Below are 26767 nucleotides of genomic sequence, written 5' to 3'. Positions count from 1 at the left end.
TAATTAAAAGTACTCTTAAAAGAGCAGTCATCCTTGAACTCCGGTGCCCTCTATCTCGGATGCTCCGGTATCTCCTCCATCCTGATCTTCTTCGGGGTCTTCCTCTCTGCTTGGCTGAGCTTTGAGCACCACCGAAGTTGTGTTAGGTCCATAGTATGGTGGCCAATCCCGCACGCAAGAAACTTTCCTTGATTTGTACTCCAAAGCAATGCCTATTGGAATCAACTCCTTAATCTCCAATTCCACCTTCTTGGTCGGCCCTCGTAGGGGAATTACCGGAGTAACCTTCCTCGGCCTTGGGCCCTTCTTTGCTTTCATTGCGGCCCTCATCCTCCTCCTAGTGCCAAACATTCTGCAATTACAGAATAAACTTGACATCAGTAACTTCTAAACGAACCGTGAAGGAATACGACGAATCCTAAACTTAAGCTCTAATCAAGAGGAAACGCTACGCGGAAGACTTAAAATGAAACATCCTAGAGACACTTGAACCTGGAGTGCTCTGAGACCAACTGTGATACCCCTCGGATCCAAGACACGGGTTGATCAGGCCCAGGCCCAAACCCGAGGGAATATCTAACAATTAATATTTTATAATGAACACGGAATACAAAATGAATTAAGAAATGAAATTAAAGCTGAAATGAACTAAAAATAGAATCCGCAAAAATATTATAATTATTAAAATCCATCAAACCCCAAACTCCAAAACTCCATCAGTTTAACAACTCGGGAATCCATCTCTAGTGGACCCCTAATAAAAATCCCAAACTGAATGAAAGTAAAAATTGAAAATAAAATCCAAATCTAATATTTGGAAAGAAGTCCTACGTCGTCGGTAGAATGGAAGATCGTCCCTGCTCAGCACGAACAAGCTCTAGACTAGAAATGTCCAATACCTGAAAAATGATGAGTGGGTCAGGCCCACATGCAAGTTCTGTACTACTACAACCCAAGCAGAGACCCGATACGCATCTACATCCTAACCAATCCAACAATAGCTAATAGTCCGTAGATAAATATATATATATATATATATATATATATATATATATAATCACACTACAGGACTCTCACTGGACTGCAGGCCCGTCTCAACCTGACTAGTAGGCACCATGCGAAAGTGCACCCAAAGGTGGGCATGACTACCTAGTCCTAGCAGGGTACACATCCAACCATCATAGCTAGCTATGCATCCCAATGCATATACGCTCCCTAACCAACGACTCTGAGACTCAGGCTCATATCGTGGCATCATAAAAATATACTTAATTTCCATTCCAAACCAAAGTGTCACTCAATTATTTATTGATCTGACACAGAAGATAGGTAGGACTTAACTTTTGTAGTTGATCCATCCCTTATTCCAGAGTAGGTAGGACTTAGCATTTTTAAGCTAATCCCCCTAGTATGTCACCGTCCCATACCGGTGCATACAAAAACATCCATCCAGAACTGATAATATATATATGACAGCATAACATATCAATATCAACATACCCAACCATAAGCATCACAAGAATGTTTAACTAGCATGCTTGTTCAATACATCCAGTACCTGATTCTCTAACGAATTTTAAATACAGAGAATAAATATAACCATCCTATAACTCACAATAAGCATAATAACAATATTAACAGTATCTACATGCTTACTTGTAATCACTCCACAACATACCACAAGTTGACATAAACAATTCTTGGTCAACATCAACTAGTTTCTTATTAAACATTAAGTGAAATTATATTCGTCGACAAGCTTAATCCCATATCACTGTTTCATGATTTAAACATAAACTTCTTAATTCAATTGCTAAGCTTAAAAACAAGCAACTTGAATTGTCTGTAACAAAGTCGTCACACAAACTTCCTTAAGCGTTGTAAACATCAATTAATTCCCCGTTAAGCATAACTGACATTATATAATTTGAGATGCTTAATCCAATACCACGGTCAAATGATTTACACATAAAATTCCTAATTCAATTGCTACCTTTAAAACAAGCAACTTGAATTATCCACATCACCGTAAAACTAATCACTTCCTAAGAGTCTGCGGTTGTTCCTTATTTAGCTTCCTATGGTATATTATGAGTTACCATGCCTTCTTAGAATTTATCAAGAGTTTATTCATTACAAAATACCCCTAGAACCATTCCTAAAACCTTCTAGAACTTCAAAATTCCAAATACAGTATCATAGATTCGCAGTGAAAACAAAGAAAATAAAAATAAAAAACTGGAAACCTTGGAGGAGCCGGCTCCACCCAAAGTGGAGCCGCCTCCACTACCAAGTAGAGCCGGCTCTACTACAAAGTAGAGCCTACTCCACTTTTTAATTGAGCCTGCTCTACTTGAAATAGAGCAGGCTCCTTCCCCTGTGCGTCGTTTTTCTAATTCCAGCGGTGTCCGGCTGTGTTGATCCTCCAAACCAAATTTCTTGCTGATTAAAATTAAGTCCTTGGGTGTTCAAAAGTTAATTAACTTCCTTCACATTCAGTGGGAGCAAGAATTAAACAAAATAATTTAAAAACGGTTAACATGCACCTACAAGGAAACATGCTGTTCAACTTCTTCTCCAACTCCGGCAACTTTGTTCCTCCAACCCAAGTTTATAACTGATCAAAACTAAGTCCTAAGGTGTTTTAGAGTTAACTAAATTCTTTACTTATTAATCAAATTCAATCAGAACAAGAATCAAGCAAAACAGACTAAAACCGAATGAAAACACATACTGTTTTGAAACAATTACTTGTGCAACCATATTAATTTAAATTTATTACTTCCTGGAACTAAATTAGGGATGCAAAGAACACAGGCCAAAGAGATTGAGTAAATATAAAACTTGCCTGTGAGATTCGGTTCAAAAATCTTAATGTCCTTCCTCTAAGTGTTTCCAGAAATCCTTCAGTTTTGTCCCACACTTCTCTCTACGTTTCTTGTTTCCAGTGTGCCGTGAATAGGATTTTTAAAGCCCTAGGTAGATGCTCATTACATATATTTATAGGTTTTCATAAAACCCTAATCCATGTCCAATTCGGCCCATAAGCAAACCTAGGATATACAATATCGGCTGCCTATGAAAACTATAAACCCCATGAAAATATATTCACGTTGCCAACTAACTAAATGTAATTTAACTAATCTAATTAAATTTAATTTTAACTTAACACAATTAAATCCATAAGTAAGACAATTAAATAAATTAACTCAATTACATGCAAGTAACCTAAACCAGTAATCAAATGCAACAATTAAATCCATCACCAATCCAATTAAATTAAAACAAAACAAATTTATTAAATAATTAAAGACAAAATAAAAAACCAATTAAAAAAGTCAAATAATACAAATAATTCAAGTAAGTCAAATAAGTCAACAAAGAATTTAAAAATTCAATTAAAACAATAAATTTAAATACCAGGACTATCCTTTTGAAATTAGGGGTATTACACTATGCATGCTCATCTCCTACGAGTAGCTTTATGTTACTCACCCCAAAGTTACCGGGGACATTTTTCGGGTACGAAAACTTGGTTCATGATGCTCATCATTCCTTGGATGGCTTGTAGCTTTTAAGTTTCCATTTAATGCAAATGTTAGCATGGAATGTCATTTTGTAGCCTTATATGTCAAAAACTTGTATCTTTGATTCCATATATGTAATGTGTACATAAGTACGCCTTTTACGATGTAGTTGACTTGTATGAGATGAGGCCGAAGGCCAATGACATTTATATTGTATTTTATGTAATTCTTGATTTCATGAAATGTTATAAAAAAACCATAAAAATTCGTAAGTCACTGCTCCATTACTTTTGCATCGGGTGTGGGAATTCTGTTTTTATTCTTTCATAGGGTCTCATTAATCATGTATGAAGTGTGACCAAGGGCCAAATGGTAATTTGACTCCATTTCATATTTGTGGATTTCAAAATTTCGATTTCAAGTTCATTTTTATCATTTTTGCCCGTCAGAGGGTTGGATTTTGAGTCGGGACTTCTCAGGAGCCGCGGACCATTCCCACATGCTTAGAATCATTTATTACACTTGTGTGCACATTCGTTTCAATCGAGAAATGAATTTAGGGTCAAATGCATACTTAGTGCAAAGTTGCATTTTTCAGAGTTTTTAAGCCTTAACGGATTTAGGGGCATTTTGGACATTTCACAGTGTATTTTTTTCATTTTCTCACGCGATGCCGGGTAGAAAATTTCATTTTGGGTTGGGTTTCTTTTTCGTGTTTTTCTAGAAAAATTCGTTTGATAGCCCGTTTTTGCTCTCAAATGTGGACAGATGATGTAGCAACTTTTTGCTCTCTTGGCCTTTTCTGATCTAGGGGCATTTTGGGGATTTCGTAGTGTGTTTTTTCGTTTCCTTCTGGGAAGTTAGGTAGAAAACTCGATTTAGGGGGGGTTTATTCTTTGTGTTTTTCTAGAAAAATTCGTTTTGGACCTCGTTTCAGCTGTCAGTTCTGGCTGAATCTTTTTTTCCCCTAGCATGTCATGGTGCTTGTCGAGATACTCATGGGGTGCTCGTGGTGCCCCATCCCAACATCGTGACGTCGATTTTTGTTTTCCCTCGTTCTCCTTCGTCCGAACTCCAAATCGAGTGAACTTTTTTTTGAACTTGACTAATTTTTCGCTGTCTTTCCAACGGTGTACTTGGTTGTACCCAGATATTCCTGGATAATTAACCCTTTTAGCTGTAAGTGCTTGTTTCTCTTCATCATGCCGTTTCAAACTTCGAATCATGTGATTCTTGAGTCCATATTGATTAATTTTTTATTTTCTTTACAGCGGTGTGCTCTGTGGCACCCGAATCTATATTTTTTAAAATGTCTATTTTGCCCTTGGGGTTATTTTTGTCCAGTTTTTCTTGCTTTCTGCTTCCGCTACTTTCTTTTGAGTTCCGTGACTTCATGGAAAGTCACGGATATGTTTTGGGAATGGTATACATTCTAGGGACGTCATTTCCATGTAAAATGACTATTTTGCCCCTAGGGGGGCTTAATTGTTATTTTTCCGATCTTTTGCTTCCGCGTTAGTTCTCGTTGAGTTCCATGACCTTATAGAAGGTCATCAAAGTGTCTGAGAGGTGTGTTATGCCTTAGGAGACCGTTGTCTTGTTTCTTGCTTCCGTATCTGGGTCCGCTATCTGGTCAATCTTCGGTTCATTACAGGACGCACTAGCTTGAAAAACTAGGGTCGTCACAATTTCATGCAAGGTGTGACAACCTACAAATTTCAAAATTAAGTAAAAGACATGTAAACGATTTATAGTAACCATAAATACAATTAAAACACTTAGATTAGAAACCTAAATCACCCCCTACCTCACTAGAGAAAAGTATCTCTAGAATCTAAGGCTATGAAGCTCTAAATGATTCACCCTTCAAGGGTTATGTAGAGGAGGATGAGGGAAACAAAAGGTATTCCCAAGGTTAAGCTTGAATATCAATAGAAGGCTCTCAAAAATCAAAGTTAAAGCTTAAGGCTTTAAGCTTCATCCATGGAGGCTAGGGTTCTAATGTAAAGGATAATGTAAAATGTGAGGGAGATGAAATATGAGTGGAGGATATAGAGATCTTCCACTCACTATGTGAACTAGCACCATGGTCAACACACACAGGTGTGTGCCATCGCTAGCACCAACAAAGTTACAATGAAAGTGTGGTCAAGTTTAAATTTATAAAGAGCCACTACTACCTCTAACTACTAATATAGCTAGGGTGAGTAGGGATCATCCCAAGGGATTAGGGGCTATATTAATATGGAAACAAGGTTGGATTAGTAGGTCGAGTGATCAAAAGATTATTTGTTTGGTGTGATACCCCTAGATTTCTGGATGCGAGTTGGCCAGGCCCACGCTCGATTACCCGAGGATATCAAACCAATTAGCAATAAATGAACACATAATACAATTAAGATAAACAGGAATAAATAAAAACTGTTGGAAAGAAACTAGAATGATAATCCAAAATGGAAAACCTCAGAATAAAATTTAATAAATAAATAATTATTCTGATACATCCAACTTCTCCAAATCTAATACAACTCAAGAATCCATCTGGTGGACCCCTAATAAAACCAACACTGAGAAATGAACCACTGGAAAGGAATCCAACACTAAACCATACAGGAACCACCTACGTCATCGGTAGAGTGAGTAGTCGTCTCTGCTCAGCACGAACAAGCTCTAAGACCTGTTACCATCCGTTACCTGAAAAATAATAGTGGGTCAGGCCTACGAATAAGTTCTATCCTAACTACAATCCAAACAGAGATCCGATACGCAGATACATCCTAGATATCTCAACGATATCTGTATAGTCCGTAAATAGATATATACATATAACCATACTACAGGACTCTCACTAGGCTATGCTGAGGGTCTCAACCTGAATAGAAAGCAACATGCAAAAACGCACCTGAGTGGGCATGACTACCTAAGCCTAACAGGGTATACCTTAACCAACATAGCTAGCTACGCATCCTACTGCATATATGCTCCCTAACCGTCGACTATGAGACTCAAGCTCAGATCGCGGTACGATAGTTTATATATATAAATTCCATCCAAACCAATGTAGTGCCGCTCAACAGTTCGTTGCCATGACACAACATAAAATTAGGATTTAAGTGTTTTAATTAAATCCCTATCCATTTTACTAACAGAAAATATGAACAACCATCCGTTATGTCGTTCAACTGTTTTAGTTGACAGGGCATGCATCCATGTAGGAGTTAACTATTTTAGTTAATCCATTTCGTATATATGAAAAGGTAGGACTTAGCTTTTTGATCTAATCCATTCATGATATGTCACCGTCCCATACCGGTACATATAATGCAAATGATCCACAAATGATGCAACATTTTATACAGTACATCAAACACATCCATATAATCCAAATAGATAATAAACAAAATCTAAATAGTTCATCATCTATAATCCAGAATCCATCCACGTAACTAACAAGACAAGGTTTAATAGTTTATCAAGTTAATTATCAAGCATCCATCTAAGTAATTGACAGAAAATATATATAATTAATTCTTCAATTAATTCTAGGCCAACACTCAATTAGATTGACAAAACCTAAGTACTAGTTCAGCAATCTAAGTCCAAACCCTAATCCAAATAATTGGAGTGTAATGCTTAATATTACAGCAATTAAAATTCCAAGCTTAAATCTATGCATTTCAGAAAAGAATTTAGTATTTCAACCATTAACATCCAAGTTAAGCCTAGACCAACCTTGTTAAATAAATGATCCCAGTGTGCAACCAAAATAAGATTTATAAATATATACTTATTCCGTTAAATTGCTAAAATTAAATTACGCAATTAAACTCCTTCCACCCGTTAACCGCCTGTACTGCTGTATACTTCCCTACGGTTAAACCCAAGATGACAAGACATTAATTTCTTTAATGTGGCTTTAGTATAGCCTAATATCATGTTTAGAGTCCATGCTACAATCCGTTAAACTTTTAAAACCAGATTTTGCAATTTAGTCCTTCATATCCGTTAGCAGCGTAGAAAGTTCAATAATGTCATACTGTTTGTCCTATTGACTTAGCGGTCAAATTTAATCAATTTAAGGTCTTAATATCACCCAAAATCAACTTCCTAATTCCTCTGTGGAATCCCAAAACCATCAGAACAGTTCCTATGCTCAAACAGTAACCACAATTCGTAAAAAAAAAAAATCAGAATGTCCAATTTGAAGAGAGCCTGCTCTAAAAACTTTTGGAGCAGGCTCAAAGTGCTTGGAGCCACCTCCAAAATACTTTGGAGCCACCTCAAAAAATGGGGGAGCCGGCTCTAAACTACCTGGAGCCTGCTCTTTCCTTCTTTGAGCCCACTGTTCTGCTTCCTTCTTCGTTTCCGATGATCTGCTTCGACCCAGGCCACTTCCACTCCTTCTGTTCTTTCTTACAACTGATCTTAACAGTCTAATATATATCCAGTAGCATCCCAATGGTTTGGTTTGACAGTTGAAATTTATTATAGTGGTTTAAAACCTCTACCGATTCCTTATGCGTTAACATACAACTTGACCTTTGATTTGCAGACATAACTACAGGTAATACTAGAACATAGACAGATAATCAAAACTGATCTTAACCATCCTATATATATTCAATAACATCCCAAACCCTTGTTTTTAACAATACGAATCAAAGCAACCATTAAAACAGTACCAATCTGTTAACTAAAAACAGATGATAAACACAAGTCAATCAAAAATTGTTTTAGACAACCATACACATACTGATAATCAGTTGGACATATATTTCGTATGCCAAATTAGATTAATATTCTTTTAAAATCCTAGAGACATCTAGGTATGTAATGACCCGGATTTTCACGGATATTTATTTATTTATTTATTTTTCCGTTGTCTTTCCTTTCTGAGTTCAGTTCCTCTTCGCTTAGTGTCGTCTCGAGTGCTCTAGAGTGATTTTCGAGACTCTTTTCTATGGATTGACAACTTCCTTTAAGGACCGAGTCATTTCCACATTTTTCATTTTTCAATACATTCACTTTTCGTCATTTTCCCTATTTCGTCCTTTTTCCTATTTTGTCTTTTCCCCGTTTGACACTTTGTTGGCGTAACCACACTTCTTGTGTTCGGAGTTGGTTTTTGACTTCATGTATCTCCATCTTCAGTGGTTTCCACGAAATACGTATCTTTACTTTTGTAAGAAAGTACTCTGGTTGCTCCCGGTGTCTATAGGGGCATGGATGCAAAGTTCTTTGAAATTATTTTCTTTTCTTGGGGTGTTTTTCGTAAATATCTTTTGAAGATATTTTATTTTAGGGGTTTTTAAGAAAATATTTTTGGAAGATATTTTCATTTTGGGCCATAAGTACAGTTTTCACTTTTTAGAGGGCCATTGTGCAATTTATGAAAATTATTGCAAAATGTCTTGTTTTGAGTCTGGATCCTTGTACAGGATTTATTTTTACATTTTGTCGAGTTGTGTACTCTTGGAATTTCCTCCTGGTCGATGTTTTCTAGTTTTAGGGTTTCTGGCCTCGATTTGCGCCGAACTTGTTTTGGGCATAACTTTCTGCTCGGGACTCAGTTTTTGATGTTGTTTCTTCCATTGCTCATATTTTATCATTTTGAATCTTTTTTATTCACAAAGTTTTGCCATTTGAGCGCGTCTGCTCAAATTTTACTTTTTCGGACCCGGCGGGGCTCGTTCGGGGCACTTTTTGAGATTTCTATAAAAGAGGGGTGAGATATTTCATTTTTCATCTTCTCCCCTCTTCATGCATGACCTAGAGCTCCCATGGCAGCCCAAGGGTTTCTGCCATCTTCTCTCTTCTCTTTTGGTTCACTTTTCCTTGATGGAAAGTCTTTGGCCTTAACGTTTGTTGTTCCCCTCGCCGTGCTCTACCTTTCCCCCTTATTAGAATTCAGTTTTGACCATTTCTTGAGTTTGGTTTTGAGGTCAAGTTTTGATTTTGATCGGACTTTCATGGGGGTTATGTTCACGGCGTTGTCCCCGACAAAACCTAGTAGTTTCGTCGGATTCGGAGCCGTTCCATTTTGATGGCTTTTGAGATTTTCATCTCAAACTGAGGTAGGGAATGTTTTAGGCTTTTGTGTGTGTTGTATTGAGTGTTTGGTATGATTATACAACTTATATATATGCCTTGTATCAAATCTTGAAAGTTATTAATTTTTATTTCATTGTATAAGATTTAAAATTCATGATGATATATAACTTTGATTTGAATTGTGTCATGCTAGGAAATCTAGTTTTAATATGTTTGCTAACATATACTAAATTGGGATTAATTAAATAAGAATTGTTCTTTTTAATTAATATTTATCTTTTGCGAAAGATTAAAGTGCATGGCTGTACCTTGCATGAAATTAAGTTGTAGTATGTTTCCAAATTAGGTTTTGGCATGTTGTTTAACATACTTTAATTTAGGAGCATTTGGACAAGTATGAAAATCTAAAGATTTTAATTAAAATGATTAATTAAAATCTAATTAAGGGTTCCGTTGGCCTAATTGAGTGTTTAGCTTGATATTTATGATAACTATGACTTATGTAGTAGCATATGTTAATTTGGGACCATTTAGAATTGTTTTAGAATTGAGAGATTTAATTATCATGATGTAATTAAATTCTACCTTGTTGCAGCGTTTATTAAATCATGTAATTGACATTGATAATATGTTTAAGGCATGATTTTAGGCTTATAATGGAATTATGAGTTTATGTTCCAATATTGAATTATATTATTATAGCGTGTAACGAATCGCACACTGAAGATTTGACATGTGATGTTATTATAGTGTGTAACGAATCGCGCTATGAAGATTCGACATTGTCATCCAATAGTAGTTGTGGATTTAGAGCATGTGTTGTGTGGTTACAACCTACTTATGCATGAAGGTAGTTTCGTGTACTATTTAATACGTATATAAGTTGTTAACTTATTTATTTTAGAGTCTTGGGACATTGTTACTGTGATATGGCTAAAGTTCGGCTTCAGTGCGGGAGGTATGAGTTCTCCCTAATTGAGATAGTGCGCACTAGGGTGGTCTTCCCAGCGGGTTAATGCCCGGAATAACCAATTTGTTCTTGGTTTAGTCTGAGACGTGATGTCCAAGTCTTCCACTATTTGTTTTCGCATTCAATTCCAAGTTATCAATCATGTTTATATTGTGACTGTGGTTTTGGCTATTGGCGATTTGATGTTGTTAAGTACATCCATACTAAATTGCTATATTTAGTTCATTTAGTATTTAGATTTCAAATTGATAACTTTGAGAATCTGTATCTAGTTTCTTTGTGTAAGCATGTTTCTATCTGGTTGCTTTGTGTAAGCATGTTTCTTACTAGTTGTTTTGTGTAAGCATGTTATATCTTGTTGATATGTGTAGCATGCTCTTGTGTTGTTGAAATTACATAAAGGATGTTTTTATGCCAAAAATGATCTGAGGTAGCTAGGATGCTCCCTGAGTCTCACCCTTGACATAGACGTTAGGTAGAATGAAGTACAATAATTAAATCATGCAACTCGTAAAACTTTAGGTCGATGCATGCTCATTTTCTACGAGTAGCTTTATGTTACTCACCCTTACGATACTGGGGCATATTTCAGGTACAGGATACAAGATTGGAGATTGCAATTGCTTGGGTGATTTGCTGAGTTGAGCTTCTTTAGAAGCATTCTTGTTCACATGCAAGTGTTAGCATGTTCATGATTTGTCTATGAAATGTAATTTTTTTAACTTGGAGGTTTGACATGTTAAATGTTGTAAATGTATTGTAATGAGGCCATAGGCCATTGTAGCACATCTATTTTATCATATTACATACACTTGCATGCTCACTTTGGCAAACAATACTTTCCTTGATGAAACAAAAACCTAAAGTTGCATTTTTTTTGTTTGACCCTATTCTGTTACATGGGCATTTCGGGTATTTAAAAATGAGTTTTTATCATTTTTCCTCGTGCGTCACATAGAAAACTTGATTTTGAGGGGGGTTTCTTTTTTTGTGTTTTTCCAAAAAACATCATCTTGGTCCTCAAAAATCCATATTTTTTCAGAAAATCCTTGCTGCCAGGTTTTGCAAATTTTTAGTACAAATGTAGTTGGTACTATTCCTCGACTTTTTTTTGAAAATTGTCACGACCGATCCAAAACTTTCAGAGGTCTTGTGGGTGTATTTTAAGATTACATTTTCAATTTAGGCAATTTAAAAACCTCCCGAAGCCCTATTTCCAAAACTTGGGCAGTAGCTCGGATTGTTTTTTTCCTCTTGATCTGATTTTCTTGGGGGCATTCTGGGCATTTTATAATGCATTTTTTTTGTTTCCGTTTACGATCGGGGTAGCAAACTTGATTTTAAGGGGGGTTTCTTCTTTGAGTTTTTCCTAAAAAGTCCAGTTAGATGCCTATTTTTACTCTCAGTTGCAGTAGTGGTGGGTTGTCCTCGTTGGGCTACCACGACATCATTTTTGTTTTTGACCTTTCTCCCCCGTCCGGACTCTAAATTGAGTAAACTTTCTTTTGAACTTGACTAATTTGTCATTGTCTTTCCAGCGGTGTGCTTGATAGCACCTGAATCCACTTTTTGCAAAATGACCATTTTGCCTCTAGGTTCTTTTTGTCCGTTTTTGAAACGACACTTCTACATTTGTTTCCTTTGGGTTTCGTGAACTCATTGAGGGTCATATTGGTATCTTAGAGACGCATTGTATCTCTAGAGACCATTGTTTCACCTTTCACTTCCGCATTTTGGATCTATTATCGGGTTATCTTTTGGTCATCATTAACGCACCGAGTTTACAAAACTTGGACCATCACAAGTGGTATCAGAGCTCCTAGGTTCGAAAACCTTAGAACGACAGGTTTTGGGTGCATATCATGCTTTTGTTGCCATGCTCTATGTGTTTATATGCTTTATGATAACATATTTTAGTTGATAACATGTTTATGTGCTTACGTGCTACATGTTGTATGGCATTCGTTTAGCATTGTTTTATTTTAATGTAAAGAGCATGACATGTGACGTATGCTAGATTAGAATTGTATATGCATAATTGTGTTGCATATTTGGTATGACACGGGATTGGTCATTGAGGCACGAGTTGAGGTTGATGGTGATTGTAGTTACAGTTTCGTGGTAGTATAAGTTGTTGTCGACCTAGTATTGGTTTTAAGGTAGGTGGATGGTCACCTTTTGTTTAGGCTCTCGTGAGATGAGTTGTTTGGCGTTACCTTAGTGCTGGATTTGTTGGTTTGGGGCCATTATGAGGTTATAGACCTCTTAGGATCCTTGATTGTTTAGGATGATTCCTCTGGAACTTATGTTTTTCATAGGCGGGTCCGTTGTGGGCGGGTGCATGGCACTGTCATGCTACCGTACTGCCATGCTACATGTGCAGTTTGGATGTAATCAGTGTCGATTTTGTTTTGATAGGCGTTGTCCTTTTGATCGATGATGATGGTGTTTGTTTTGAGGATCAGTCATAGTGATTGATTTGGTTGTTGTTGGTATGGCTGTAGTTGCCATTTTCTTTGAGGAGTTCTTGCGTGATGATGCTTTTGGGATCAAGTCGATTGATTAATCCTTCGGGAAGAGTGGGAGCACTGCACTGTTAGTGTCACTTGTAGTGTCGCCTCTAGTTTCGAAGATGGATTGTTAGAGTCTTACCATTGTGGTAAAGGCTCCTGTTTGTTTGGAGACAGGTTATTATCGCACTGATTTTTGGAGACAGTTTATGGCTAGGAATTACTTTCCTTTTTACCTAGGCACTCTAGGACATGATGTCCATAGGGTTCATTGTTGCATCATTTTGTCTTTTGCAGTTTCGTTTACTACCATGTTAGTAGTATGATTTATGATGTTGTGATGCATGAGTAGATAGAGGTGTATTCACATTTGCCTTCTTGTTGTGTGGCATTAGCATGCCTTCCTTATATGGTTAGAGATGCCATACTGTTATTACGCTTTAATGACATGCTTTTGTGCTTACATGGAGACGTGTTGCATGTACCTTTGATTTTTATCTATATGAGTAGATTTCTTTCTGGTAGTTGCATTCCTTGTCACATGCATAACTTCCAGGTTTGGGTTCCCTTTTGTTTCTCCTCAGTCGCACATAACGTGTATGTGGGTTTCCGTAAGAGTTTCGTTGTGAGATTCCTTGTAGAGGAGTTGTCACATTTGTTCCATCTTAAGCTGTCCACTTCCCTAAGGTGGGAAAGATGCTCCATTTTCATGTTTGTCAGATCGACACTTGTAGGAAGATAGGGTTTCTTCTCTTTTTTTGGTTCGTGTTAAGGACTTTACAAGGAGTGAGTCTCTTCTTTTCGTTGCGTTGTGCACAGTTCTTGGTTGGTTGGTCCGTGAGGATCACCATTGTTGTTTTGAGTCCTTGGTGAGGATTTGATAGATTTTGGTCAACTTACTTCCATGTAGGGGGTGAAGTCTTTGACCTTGTTGTCTTTCATTTTAGAGATGGGGTTGTGGTGTTATCCTTTTTAGGACTGGTGGTTCCCTTTCTTTCGTGTCTTCCTTGGGGAGTTTTTGCTGTGGTTATTGACGGAATTGTGGTGCTCAGAGTGAGTTGATTTGTGTGAGATCATTTTGTGGGGACTTGTGTCCATATCATTGAGGATTTGTTTGATTGTGAGGTGAGCTCGATGCTCTTTTGAGAATGGCTTTTAGAGACTTGTTTCCATTTTAGAGGTCTGGATGTGGTTGACTCTTAGGAAGAATTTTGGAGGATCGCTGTTGGATATGGCTTGTTGTAGAGTTTCTCATCCTAGTTATAACTAGGCATGGTTTTGAGGAATCATAGTTCCAGTGGTTATTATGGATCGATAGAAATTGAGGAATTTTGATTTAGCTTGGTGTTGCAAAGCATGGTTTTGAGAGATTCATCTTGTGACCTTAGTTATTGGCATTTTGATGTGTGTGCCACTTGGTGGATTTATATTTTGAGGATTTAGTTATCCATGATAGGGATGTGGATCTAATATTTGATCATGGTGATTGGTCTTGTAGTTGATCTATTTCAGGGAGAAATGTGAAGGACTTTCGATGAAATGTCTTATTGTGAGGTTTGTTTTGATTTCTATAGGCGTTAATTTGCTTGTCAAGTTTTGGATTCCTGATTAATGTTGTTAATAGGGGTATTTTGAGACATTGGAGATGTTGGTTTTGTTATATTGAGGATTTAAGGCCTTAAGCATAGCGGTACCTATAGCATTGTTGTCAGAGTTTTGGGATTGGCTAGGATGGTCTGGCCAGACATCTTTGGACCATATCTCAACTCTCATAAAATGTTGGTCTTTGTAGTGCTTTTGGTAATGATCATTTTTGACATTGATGTCATTTGTATCGAGAGGTTTCTTGGGTAGACCTAGTGGGGGGCAGGTTATGAATTAGTGCCTTATACTGCCATGCTACCATACAAAGTTGTGTGTTGTGGGCGAGTACTAGTTGCCGTCGATGCTACCTTACTGACGAGTAAGTGTGGGCGGGCACTAGGCACTGTCATTGCTACCACACATTTAAGTACATCGTGGGCGGGTTCTGGTCGTTATTCGAACTGCCGCATCGTCTTGTTCGGTACCCTGATATGATACGTGGTTATCTTGGAGATCTTTTGGTGGTCGTTTTTGGATCGGTATGATGGTTCATTTAGAGGGATGTTTACGGTTGTTGTCTTCCATTCCTTTGTCTCACCTTGGGTTCTATGTGTGAGTTCCGACTTGTTGGGTGGCCATTTAGTCACTTTCCTTTTGAGAGGTTGTCCTGTTATTAGCACGTGGGTGCGAATGACATTGGTCTGTGCGTTATCTTTCAACTTTGAGATTGCTTTTGTATCGCGTTGTGTGGGATACTCAGAGATGTACTTCATAGTTATCCTGGTTTTGCCTTTTTGTTTTGGTTGGGACTGGATTTCAGGGAAGAAATCCCTTTAAGGTGGGAAAGTTGTAATGACCCGGATTTTCACGGATATATTTTTTTTTCCGTTATCTTTCCTTTCTGAGTTCAGTTCCTCTTCGCTTAGTGTTGTCTCGAGTGATCTGGAGTGATTTCCGAGACTCTTTTCTGTGGATTGACAACTTCCTTTGAGGACCGAGTCGTTTCCACATTTTTCGTTTTTTGACACTATTCACTTTTCGTCCTTTTCCCTATTTTGTCTTTTCCCCGTTTGACACTTTGTTGTCATAACCAAACTTCTTGTGTTCGGAGTTGGTTTTTGACTTCATGTATCTCCATCTTGAGTGGTTTTCACGAAATACGTATCTTTACTTTTGTAAGAAAGTACTTTGGTTGTTCCCGGTGTCTATAGGGGCATGGATGCAAAGTTCTTTGAAATTATTTTCTTTTCTTGGGATGTTTTTCGTAAATATGTTTTAAAGGTATTTTATTTCAAGGGTTTTTAAGAAAATATTTTTGGAAGATATTTTCATTCTGAGCCATAAGTACAATTTTCACTTTTTGGAGGGCCATTATGCAATTAATGAAAGTTATTGCAAAATGTCTTATTTTGAGCCTGAATTCTCGTATGTGATTTATTTTCATATTTCGTTGAGTTGTGTACTCTTGATATTTCCTCCTGGTCGATGTTTTCCAGTTTCAGGGTTTCTGGCCCTAGTTTGCGCCGAACTTGTTTTGGGCATAACAATCTGCTCGGGACTTAATTTTTGACGCTGTTTCTTCTGTTATTCATATTTTATCATTTTGAATCTTTTTTATTCATAAAGTTTTGCCATTTGAGTGCGTCTGCTCAAATTTTACTTTTTCGGACCCGGCGGGGCCCGTTCGGGGCACTTTTTGAGATTTCTATAAAAGTGGGGTGAGATATTTCATTTTTCATCTTCTCCCCTCTTCATGCACGACCTGGAGCTCCCATGGCAGCCCAAGGGGTTCTGTCATCTTCTCTCTCCTCTTTTGGTTCACTTTTCCTTGATGGAAAGTCATCGGTCTTAACGTTTGTTGTTCCCCTCGCCGTGCTCTACCTTTCCGCCTTATTAGAATTCAGTTTTGACCATTTCTTGAGTTTGGTTCTAAGGTCAAGTTATGATTTTGATGGGGCTTTCATGGGGGTTATGTTCACGGCGTTGTCCCTGACAAAACCTAGTAGTTTCGTCGGATTCGGAGCCGTTCCATTTTGATGGCTTTTGAGATTTTCATCTCAAATTGAGGTAGGGAATGTTTTAGGCTTTTGTGTGTGTTGTATTGAGTGTTTAGCATGATTATACAACTTATATATATGTCTTGTATCAAATCTTGAAAGTTATTAATTTTTATTTCATTGTATAAGATTTAAATTCATGATAATATATAACTTTGATTTGAATTGTGGCATGCTAGAAAATCTAGTTTTAATATGTTTGTTAATTTATATTAAATTGGGATTAATTAAATAAGAATTGCTCTTTTTAATTAATATTTATCTTCTGTGAAAGATTAAAGTGCATGGCCGTACATTGCATGAAATTAAGTTGTAGTATGCTTCTAAATTAGGTTTTGGCATGTTGTTTAACATACTTTAATTTGAGAGCATTTGGACAAGTATGAAAATCTAGAGATTTTAATTAAAATGATTAATTAAAATCTAATTAAGGGTTCCGTTGGCCTAATTGAGTGTTTAGCTTGATATTTGTGATAACTATGACTTATGTAGTAGCATATGTTAATTTGGGACCATTTAGAGTTATTTTAGAATTGAGAGATTTAATTATCATGATGTAATTAAATTCTACTTTGTTGCACCGTTTATTGAATCATGTAATTGACATTGATAATATGTTTAAGGCATGATTTTAGGCTTATAATGCAATTATGAGTTTATGTTCCAATATTGAATTATATTGTTATAGCGTGTAACGAATCGCACACTGAAGATTCGACATGTAATGTTATTATAGTGCGTAACGAATCGCGCTCTGAAGATTCGACATTTTCATCCTATAGTAATTGTGGATTTAGAGTATGTGTTGTGTGATTACAACCTACTTATGCATGAATGTAGTTTCGTGTACTATTTAATACGTATATAAGTTGTTAACTTATTTATTTTGGAGTCTTGGGGCATTGTTACTGTGATATGGCTAAAGTTCGGCTTTAGTGTGGGCGGTATGAATTCTCCCCAATTGAGATAGTGCGCACTAGGGTGGTCTTCCCAGTGGGTTAATGCCCTGAATAACCAATTTGTTCTTGGTTTAGTCCGAGACGTGATGTCTAAGTCTTCCACTATTTGTTTTCGTATTCAATTCTAAGTTATCAATCATGTTTATATTGTGACTGTGGTTTTGGCTATTGGCGATTTGATGTTGTTAAGTACATCCATACTAAATTGCTATATTTAGTTGATTTAGCATTTAGATTTCAAGTTGATAACTTTGAGAATTTGTATCTAGTTGCTTTGTGTAAGCATGTTTCTATCTGGTTGCTTTGTGTAAGCATGCTTCTTACTAGTTGTTTTGTGTAAGCATGTTATATCTTGTTGCTATGTGTAGCATGCTCTTGTGTTGTTGAAATTGCATAAAGGATGTTTTTATGCTAGAAATGATTTTAGGTAGCTAGGATGCTCCCTGAGTCTCACCCCTGACATAAACGTTAGGTGGAATGAACCACAATAATTAAATCATGCAACTTGTAAAACTATAGGTCGATGCATGCTCATTTCCTACGAGTAACTTTATGTTACTCACTCCTACGATATTGGGACATATTTCAAGTACAGGATACAAGATTGGAGATTGCAACTGCTTGGGTGATTTACTGAGTTGAGCTTCTTTAGAAGCATTCTTGTTCACATGCAAGTCTTAGCATGTTCATGATTTGTCTATGAAATGTAATTTTTCTAACTTGGAGGTTTGACATGTCAAATGTTGTAAATGTATTGTAATGAGGCCATAGGCCATTGTAGCACATCTTTTTTATCATATTATATACACTTGCATGCTCACTTTGGCAAATAATACCTTCCTTGATGAAACAAAAACCTAAAGTTGCATTTTTTTTGTTTGACCCTATTCTGTTACATGGGCATTTCGGGTATTTAAAAATGAGTTTTTATTATTTTTCCTTATAAGTCACGTAGAAAACTTGATTTTGAGGGGGGTTTCCTTTTTGTGTTTTTCCAGAAAACATCATCTTGGCCCTCAAAAATCCATATTTTTCCAGAAAATCCTTGCTGCCAGGTTTTGCAAATTTTTAGTACAAATGTAGTTGGTACTATTCATCGACTTTTTTTTGAAAATCGTCACGACCGATCTAAAACTTTTGGAGGTCTTGTGGGTGTATTTTAAAAATGCATTTTCAATTTAGGCAATTTAGAAACCTCCCGAAGCCCTATTTCCAAAACTTGGGCAGTAGCTCGAATTGTTTTTTTCCTCTTGATCTGATTTTCTTGGGGGCATTTTGGGTATTTTACGATGCATTTTTCTTGTTTCCGTCCGCGATCAGGGTAGGAAACTTGATTTTAGGGGGTTTTCTTCTTTGATTTTTTCCAAAAAAGTCCGGTTAGATGCCCATTTTTACTCTCAGTTGCAGCAGTGGTGGGTTGTCCTCGTCGGGCCGCCACGACATCATTTTTGTTTTTGACCTTTCTCCCCCGTCCGGACTCCAAATTGAGTAATTTTTTTTTTGAACTTGACTAATTTGTCATTGTCTTTCCAACGGTGTGCTCGATAGCACCTGAATCCACTTTTTTCAAAATGACCATTTTGCAAAATGACCATTTTGCCCCTAGGTTCTTTTTGTCCGTTTTTGAAATGACACTTCTACATTTGTTTCCTTTGGGTTCCGTTACCTCATTGAGGGTCACATTGGTGTCTTAGATATGCATTGTATCTCTAGAGACCATTGTTTCACCTTTCGCTTCTGCATTTCGGATCCATCATCGGGTCATCTTTTGATCATCACTGACGCACCGGGTTTACAAAACTTGGGCCGTCACAAGGCATGCACAGAACACAGGCCAACTGGGAGAGAGAAAGAATAGAACTTGCCTTTTCAATTTTGGATTCAAAACTATGTTGCCGTCCTTCTAAGTTTTTTCGATGAAATCTCCGACGCCTGTTCCACCTCTGTTGCTCTTGGTTTTATCCACGAGCGAACCACTACTCCTCCTCCTCCTTAGTTTGACCCTAGCCTAAGGCAAAACCCTATACTTCCTCCCTTTATCTCTCTTTGTAATTCTCCCTGTAACTCTCTGTTATTCTCTCTGTTTACATATTTGTGCTTACGGTTTCTAAAACCCTAAACCCTAGTATTCTTATGTATTTATAGACTCCAAACAACAATCCTACTCCATGTAAAATTAGAGACAAAAACCCTAATTCCAATCCTACACCAACCCTAAGTCGGCTACATTCAAACATAAAACCCTTGTTTAAGTTAAATCAATTAAAATAAAACACTGTTCCTCCTCCTCTTTGGTTCAACCCTAGCCTAAGGCAAAACCCTAAACTTCCTCCCTTTACCTCTCTCTGTAATTCTCCCTGTAACGCTGTTATTCTCTCTGTTTACAGACTTGTGCTTACAGTTTCTAAAACCCTAAACACCAGTATTCTTATGTATTTATAGACTCTAAACAACAATCCTACTCCATGTAAAATTAGAGACAAAAACCCTAATTCCAATCCTACACCAACCCTAAGTCGGCTATGTTCAAACATAAAACCCTTGTTTAAGTTAAATCAATTAAAAATAAAACAAATTAAATCAAATAAAAATAAAAAAATTAACAAATCAATTTATTCATAAACAGTTAAATTCACCCAACACTTAATTTAATTCAGAAAAACACCTCGCCACATAAATACCAAACGCAAATAAAATAAATAATGAAAACAATAAAATAAATATTAAAATTCCAATTATAACCCTTTTAAAACTAGGGGTATTACATTTGGTTAATTAAACTATAATGTAAATGAATTCAATACTAAGCAATTGAAATAAATAAAGGGTAGAGAACAAGAGAGAGAGGTCTTGGGATCTAGAGGTCACCACTAAACATCACCATTCTAGACATTCAATGTGTAATGAAGAGGAGAAACTTGTGTTGCAATACAAAGAGGTGTGATTGATTGAATCAATAAGCATGGATTAACTAATTAAGTATACATTGTCTAGACAACCTAGTGAATAGCACAATATATCAAACTAAGCCATTAATCCTTCCTTTAAGCTCATAATAAACACACTAACAAGTTAGAGAATTATACTACTTGTATTCATAAGTTTTGAACATGAAACAACAAGCATGGATTGTCCTCACATCTAAGAAAGTAAAGCAACTACACTACTTCTAAGCTAAGGACATGAAAATTAAACTAATTAAACTAAGGGAGAGGCACAATCCATCAAGAAATGAGTATGAACCATCAAATAAATCACAAGAGTATTCTATTTAAGTACTATGCCTTGACAATCTCTAAATTCATAGCATCAATATACATAGACATGCATCAATATCATAAAACCAAGAGATAAACATATGAACATCTACTCTAGCATACATAGACATATGGATAGAATAAAATGATCAATTGGAAGTATTAATCAACACAAATCATTGTAAGAACAAGATTCATATATAAATCAAGTGTCAAGACCACATTACAACACAAACCTCTGGCCCCAAGAAGATGTTTAGCCACTCATTGATGTAGTCATCCAACCCTCAAGGGCCATCTCTATGGTAGCAATGCTCTGCTTCTTGATGGAAACCCTGGAAGAATGGAAGAACTCCCAAAATAGTGTATCTCTCTAAGCTCTAACCTCCTCTCCAAGATAGATGATATGAGATGTATTGAGATATGAAGATATGATGAGATATGATGTAAAAATGGCTCAAAATCCTTATATAGGAAGCTCAAGTGTCACACCTAATGGTCAAGTCTCGTGCACTAGGGTCCCTTTAATGATTGGACCACGAGCCATCTTTTAATGAGCTGGACTTTGTTTTATTTCGGATTTGAGGAGGTTCGATTGATTGAATTCATATGAGATCGATCAAACTGTGGCCAGATCCATCGAAGTTAGGCTAGATCGATCAATCCTTGGCAGTGCCTTTTTGGAATACGACAAATCTCTGAGATATTTTAGGATATTTTGGGAAAAAGACAAAAGTGGTAGGTGGGGATAAGATCAAGGAAGTTCGATTGATCTGAAGAAAGTTGGATCAATCGAAGATGGAATTTCTTTAAGGATAAGGACAAGGGGTCTGATCCATCTTGGAATTTCAAAAGAGTAATATTTCGTTAAAATCAAATATTTCTAAAAGACATAATTCTTAGAAGAGAGTTTTCCTAAAAATTATGTTCTCTTAAAATTAAGCATTCCTTAGAAGCAGTTTTAAAATACTAATTCTCTTGGAAATACATACATACATACATACATACATACATACATATATATATATATATATATATATATATATATATATATATATATATATATATATACTTTCTTAAATTGCAAAGTTTCCATAGAAACATTTTAAAGATACAAATTCCTTTAGGATATAAAAATTTCCTTATCAACATTTTTCATAAACACCCATCCTCTAAGCTTAGAGCTCTTAAGTTCACTTTTCAAATCAATCCTAATTTACTTTTATTTTTTTTCAAAATATTCCTACTCTATTTTAAATTTAAGAATAAATCAACTTTTAAATGTTCATCAAATCAAACTACATTTGACCTGATCCTCACTATTTATGTGATGAGGTATGTAGGCAGCCTAGCTTAGTCCTAGGTTCGATCACAATATTTTCTAAATCATCATTTGTCGATAATTTTCATTTTAAAATTATCCTTTGTCAAGAACTCTTCAAAAAATGTTTCAAACTCATAACTTAGGAATGCAATATAGAAATAAGGTAACTGTGTTCCACGGGTGTCATGGAGTGCCTAACACCTTCCCCATGCACAATCAAACCCCCAAACCCATTAATCTGGTTTTCGTAGATTAAAATGGAACTCAAATAATAATATTTAGTGATTCTGGGTTTGATCCCCAGAGGAGTCGCCAGCTGTCGAGGCTGGATTTTTCCTAACCTCTATAAGGAGTTATGTTAAACACTCATGGGTCAGAAAAGTGGGTTTAATGCGACGGAGTAACTATAGTCAAATTATTATTTATTTTGGAGTCGCCACCTAGCATAGGATTATGGTGTGCCAAGTGGGTTTAATGTGACGGAGTAGCTATAGTCAAATTATTATTTATTTTGGAGTCGCCGGATTATGGTGTGCTAGGTCACCCTAGGATGTCTAATGACTTTAGAAAGTATTTAAATATTATTATTTGACTTCCATTTTAATCTACGAAAACCAGATTAATGGGTTCAGGGGTTTGATTGTGTATGGGGAAGGTGTTAAGCACCCACAACACCCGTGGAACAAGGTTACCTTATTTCTATATTGCATTCCTGAGTTATGAGTTTGAAATATTTTTTGAAGAGTTCTTCACAAAGGATAATTTTGAAATGATTACTATCGAAAAATAATGATTTAGAAAATATTGTGACTGAACCTAGGAATTAGCTAGGCTGCCTACATACCTCATCACATAAATAGTGAGGATCAGGTTAAATGTAGTTCATGAACATTTAAAAGTTGATTTATTCTTAAATTTAAAATATAGTAGGAATATTTTGAAAAAAATAGTAAATTAGGATTGATTTGAAATAGTGAACTTAAGAGCTCTAAGCTTAGAGGACGGGTGTTTATGAAAAATGTTGATAAGGAAATTTTTATATCATAAAGAAATTTGTATCTTTAAAATGTTTCTATGGAAACTTTGCAGTTTAAGAAAGTATATATATATGTGTGTATATATATGTGTGTGTATATATTTCCAAGAGAATTAGTATTTTAAAACTGCTTTTAAGGGAAAGCTTTATTTTAAGCTCATTAGCTTTTAGGAAAGCTTACTTTTAAGAGAACATAATTTTTAGGAAAACTCTCTTCTAAGAATTATGTCTTTTAGAAATATTTGATTTTAATGAAATATTACTCTTTTGAAAAATATACAATTTTAGTAAACTTTTATTTTAAAAATATTATTCTTTTACAAAACTATATGATTGCTAAATAAAAACATGATTTTAATAATATTATTTCGAAAGATGCTAGTTTTATTTTTGCAAGAGAGTCTGATCTTTTTAGTTTCCTTTATCTGAAAAGGTGTTCCTAGAAGATTCATGGAACTAAAATAACATAGATAGTTTTAGGGAAAATCCAACCTTTGGCTTAATTAATCATAAGAGAAATGCCTGGAATAGAGTGACATGATTTCCAAGAAAGCCACATGTGTATAACAGAAACTATAATTTTTGGTGTGATCATGTTTTTACACTTTCAAGAAAATAATAATATAAAACTGAAATGGTGCAAAAATAATAGTATTAGTAATAGAAATAATAAAAAAAAGTAAGTAAAAACTGATTTTTATTTTATATAGATGGTTTTTAAGAAAACCCATATAAACAAAAACATATTTTATTTCATTGAGGCAGCATTCATGAAAACAAATTTTATTTCTTAAAAGATGGTTTTCAAGAAAACCAAGGTATAGTAAACATATTTTATATCATAGAGGTAGTTTTTAGGGAAACAAAAAATGAGTGAAAACAGATTGTATTTCATAGAGGTAATTTTTAAGAAAACTACAGTGAGTAAAAAAATAGATTTTCGAATTAAGAAAAGGATCTTTTAATTAAGAAAAGGATCCTTTAGGCATAATTTAACGTAAGCTATAACTTTTTTTGAATAGCATTTATTTGATAACCCTTAAGAACTACAACTTAGAAGGATACAAATAAAATCATACAAATAAATGAATCCATTGTAGGATAAACAAAAAAAAAAAATTAAAGCAGAGGATTGAAATATACCTTTTGTACTTCTTTTATTTGAATGAAATTGTTGGGTAGAGCTTCGGTTCCTCTCTGAATGTTAGATAACTGAGATAGATTCCCAGCTTCTATATTGTATCAAACTATGAGATAGGATTTGTGTGTATTAATAATTGGAGTGTAGTGGGTCATTGGTGTCTTATGTGTTTGTGGTTGTTGGAGGATTATTAGTGTAGAAAAGGAAGTATGGCTTTTTGTAGTTGCTAGGATGTTTTTTTCATGTATGTGGGTTCGAAAATGGGTGTGTGATGGATTAGTGGATAGGTCGATTAATGTCTCTCTGGTAGATGGGTGGATATTGGTGTGCGTCTTTCTTTTTTTTCTCAATGACTGAACAAAGGATGTATTTATGGGATAAAAATGCTTGGTGAGCATGTACACTATTTTTGAGAAGTTGACTCTATGCAAACTTATATATTTTTAAAAGGGCCCGAGTTGTATAAGAACTTTTGGTGTGCAAGTATTCTTAATGGACAAATAATATTGCTTTAGGAAAGTTTTTATTCTACTTCCTTTTGTATGGTGTATTATATATATATATATATATACACTCGTGCATTCTGGATGAGCCACGAAATAAATTACTATTTGAGTTTCCTTTATTGCAATTATTTTTATTTTTACTTTAATTACTTGATTTATGCTTATATTTTATTTATTTTTCCCTTCCTTTTTTTATTTTTATTTGTTGTTATATTTATGTTATATATATATATATATTGTGGTCTTATCTTTCGGTTATGGCTTAAGGCCATGACCTGAATATAATACACGCATTTTTTTGTTATTTTTTATTTTATTTTATTATTTATTATTTACTTATTTATTTATTTTTCTTTTATTTATACACACACACACACACAGACACACATATATATATATATATATATATATATATATAATCCCATCTTTGGATGGTGAGATAAGTGACAATCTAATCATCATGTTCATTTCTTTCTTATTTTATCTTTTATTCTATTTTATTATTTATTATTACATTTTTTATATATACCATATTTGGGGTTGTGTATTGTAAATTGGTGCGGAAATAGTTGTTTTGAAAACTCCACACAATAATCAATTTAAGTTTCTTTTATTTATTTATTATTTTTGCTGACTTTTTTTTATTTGCTTTAGTAGTGGCTTGCAATCAGCTTTCGGGGAAATTGACTACTTGATTTATATACATAGCTATTTACTATAAAAACAATTTGTCATTATGCAATGTTACACACACACACACACACACACTATTCTTATTTGTCTTTCTTTTTATAATTATAATTACTACTGGTATTTTATTATATATATATTTTATTACATATATATATATTAGGATCATAACAGGTGGCATTAAAAGCCATGACCTAATATTTCAAATATTATTATTATTATTTTTATGTTTTATCATATTTATTATTCATTATTATTTCTTTTGTTTTTTTATTTTTTTCTACCCTAAGGTATTGACACATTCCGGACCCAATGATAGAGCTCGTTCTTCCATTTGAAGATCATATTAGACTAATTTGCAAGTCTTAATCAAATTGAACAGGTTGGGGGTGTAAAATTATGATTTTACCCTTACCCTGATGGAGTGCTAGAAGTCGCTTTATGAAGTGGACTTTAAGTGTATCTTATGGTTTTGAGACGTTTTGAATCCAATGGCAACTTCCATTTTGTAATCTGGTGGTCGGATTTTCTGATTTTCCTAGCTTGGCCAAACTAGTTTTATCGGAATACCCCTATAAATGGGTAGGGGCAAAATGGGGTGTCTAAAGCTGCCCCTCTTTGTTTGGTGTTGTGAAGCAATGGCAAACAAAGAAGTAGACAAAACCCATTTTGCGCCTTGGTTGGCATAAAATTGGCCACGGGTTCTTTAAGTATATGCATGGAGCATTTTAGTGCTTATTACGAATTGGGTCATCCATTGGGATAACACATTATATATTTAACACACTAGAGGTGCTTACTCCAATGAATGGTACGCTAAGACTTTTATTGGATATTCGGAAATAGACTTAGCACACTATGGTTGCTTTATTGGCTCATGATTAACACACTAAGGGTGAAATTTAGACACTAGACTTTGCATTAATTTAAAACATGTCAAATTATCTTTCAGTAAATGAAAAAACAGCTTTTGTCTTTGTGATACTGTGACGACCCTAGATTTTTTAACCTAATATGTCCTGTGATGAACCAAAAGAATGACCCGATAACGGATCCGAAATGCGGAAACGAAGGAAACTAAGTGACCACTAGAGATGTACGTTATCCCTAAGGCATCAAAATGACTCCCCATGGCATGATCAAATTGCATTATAT

This window comes from Cornus florida, unplaced genomic scaffold (assembly GCF_030987335.1).
Source record: "Cornus florida cultivar Cherokee Brave unplaced genomic scaffold, ASM3098733v1 CherokeeBrave_3.0.0_Hap2_Chr09, whole genome shotgun sequence".
Classification (NCBI taxonomy): Eukaryota; Viridiplantae; Streptophyta; class Magnoliopsida; order Cornales; family Cornaceae; genus Cornus; species Cornus florida.
The sequence above is the reverse complement of the archived record's forward strand: the minus strand, read 5'-3'. Positions refer to the sequence as shown.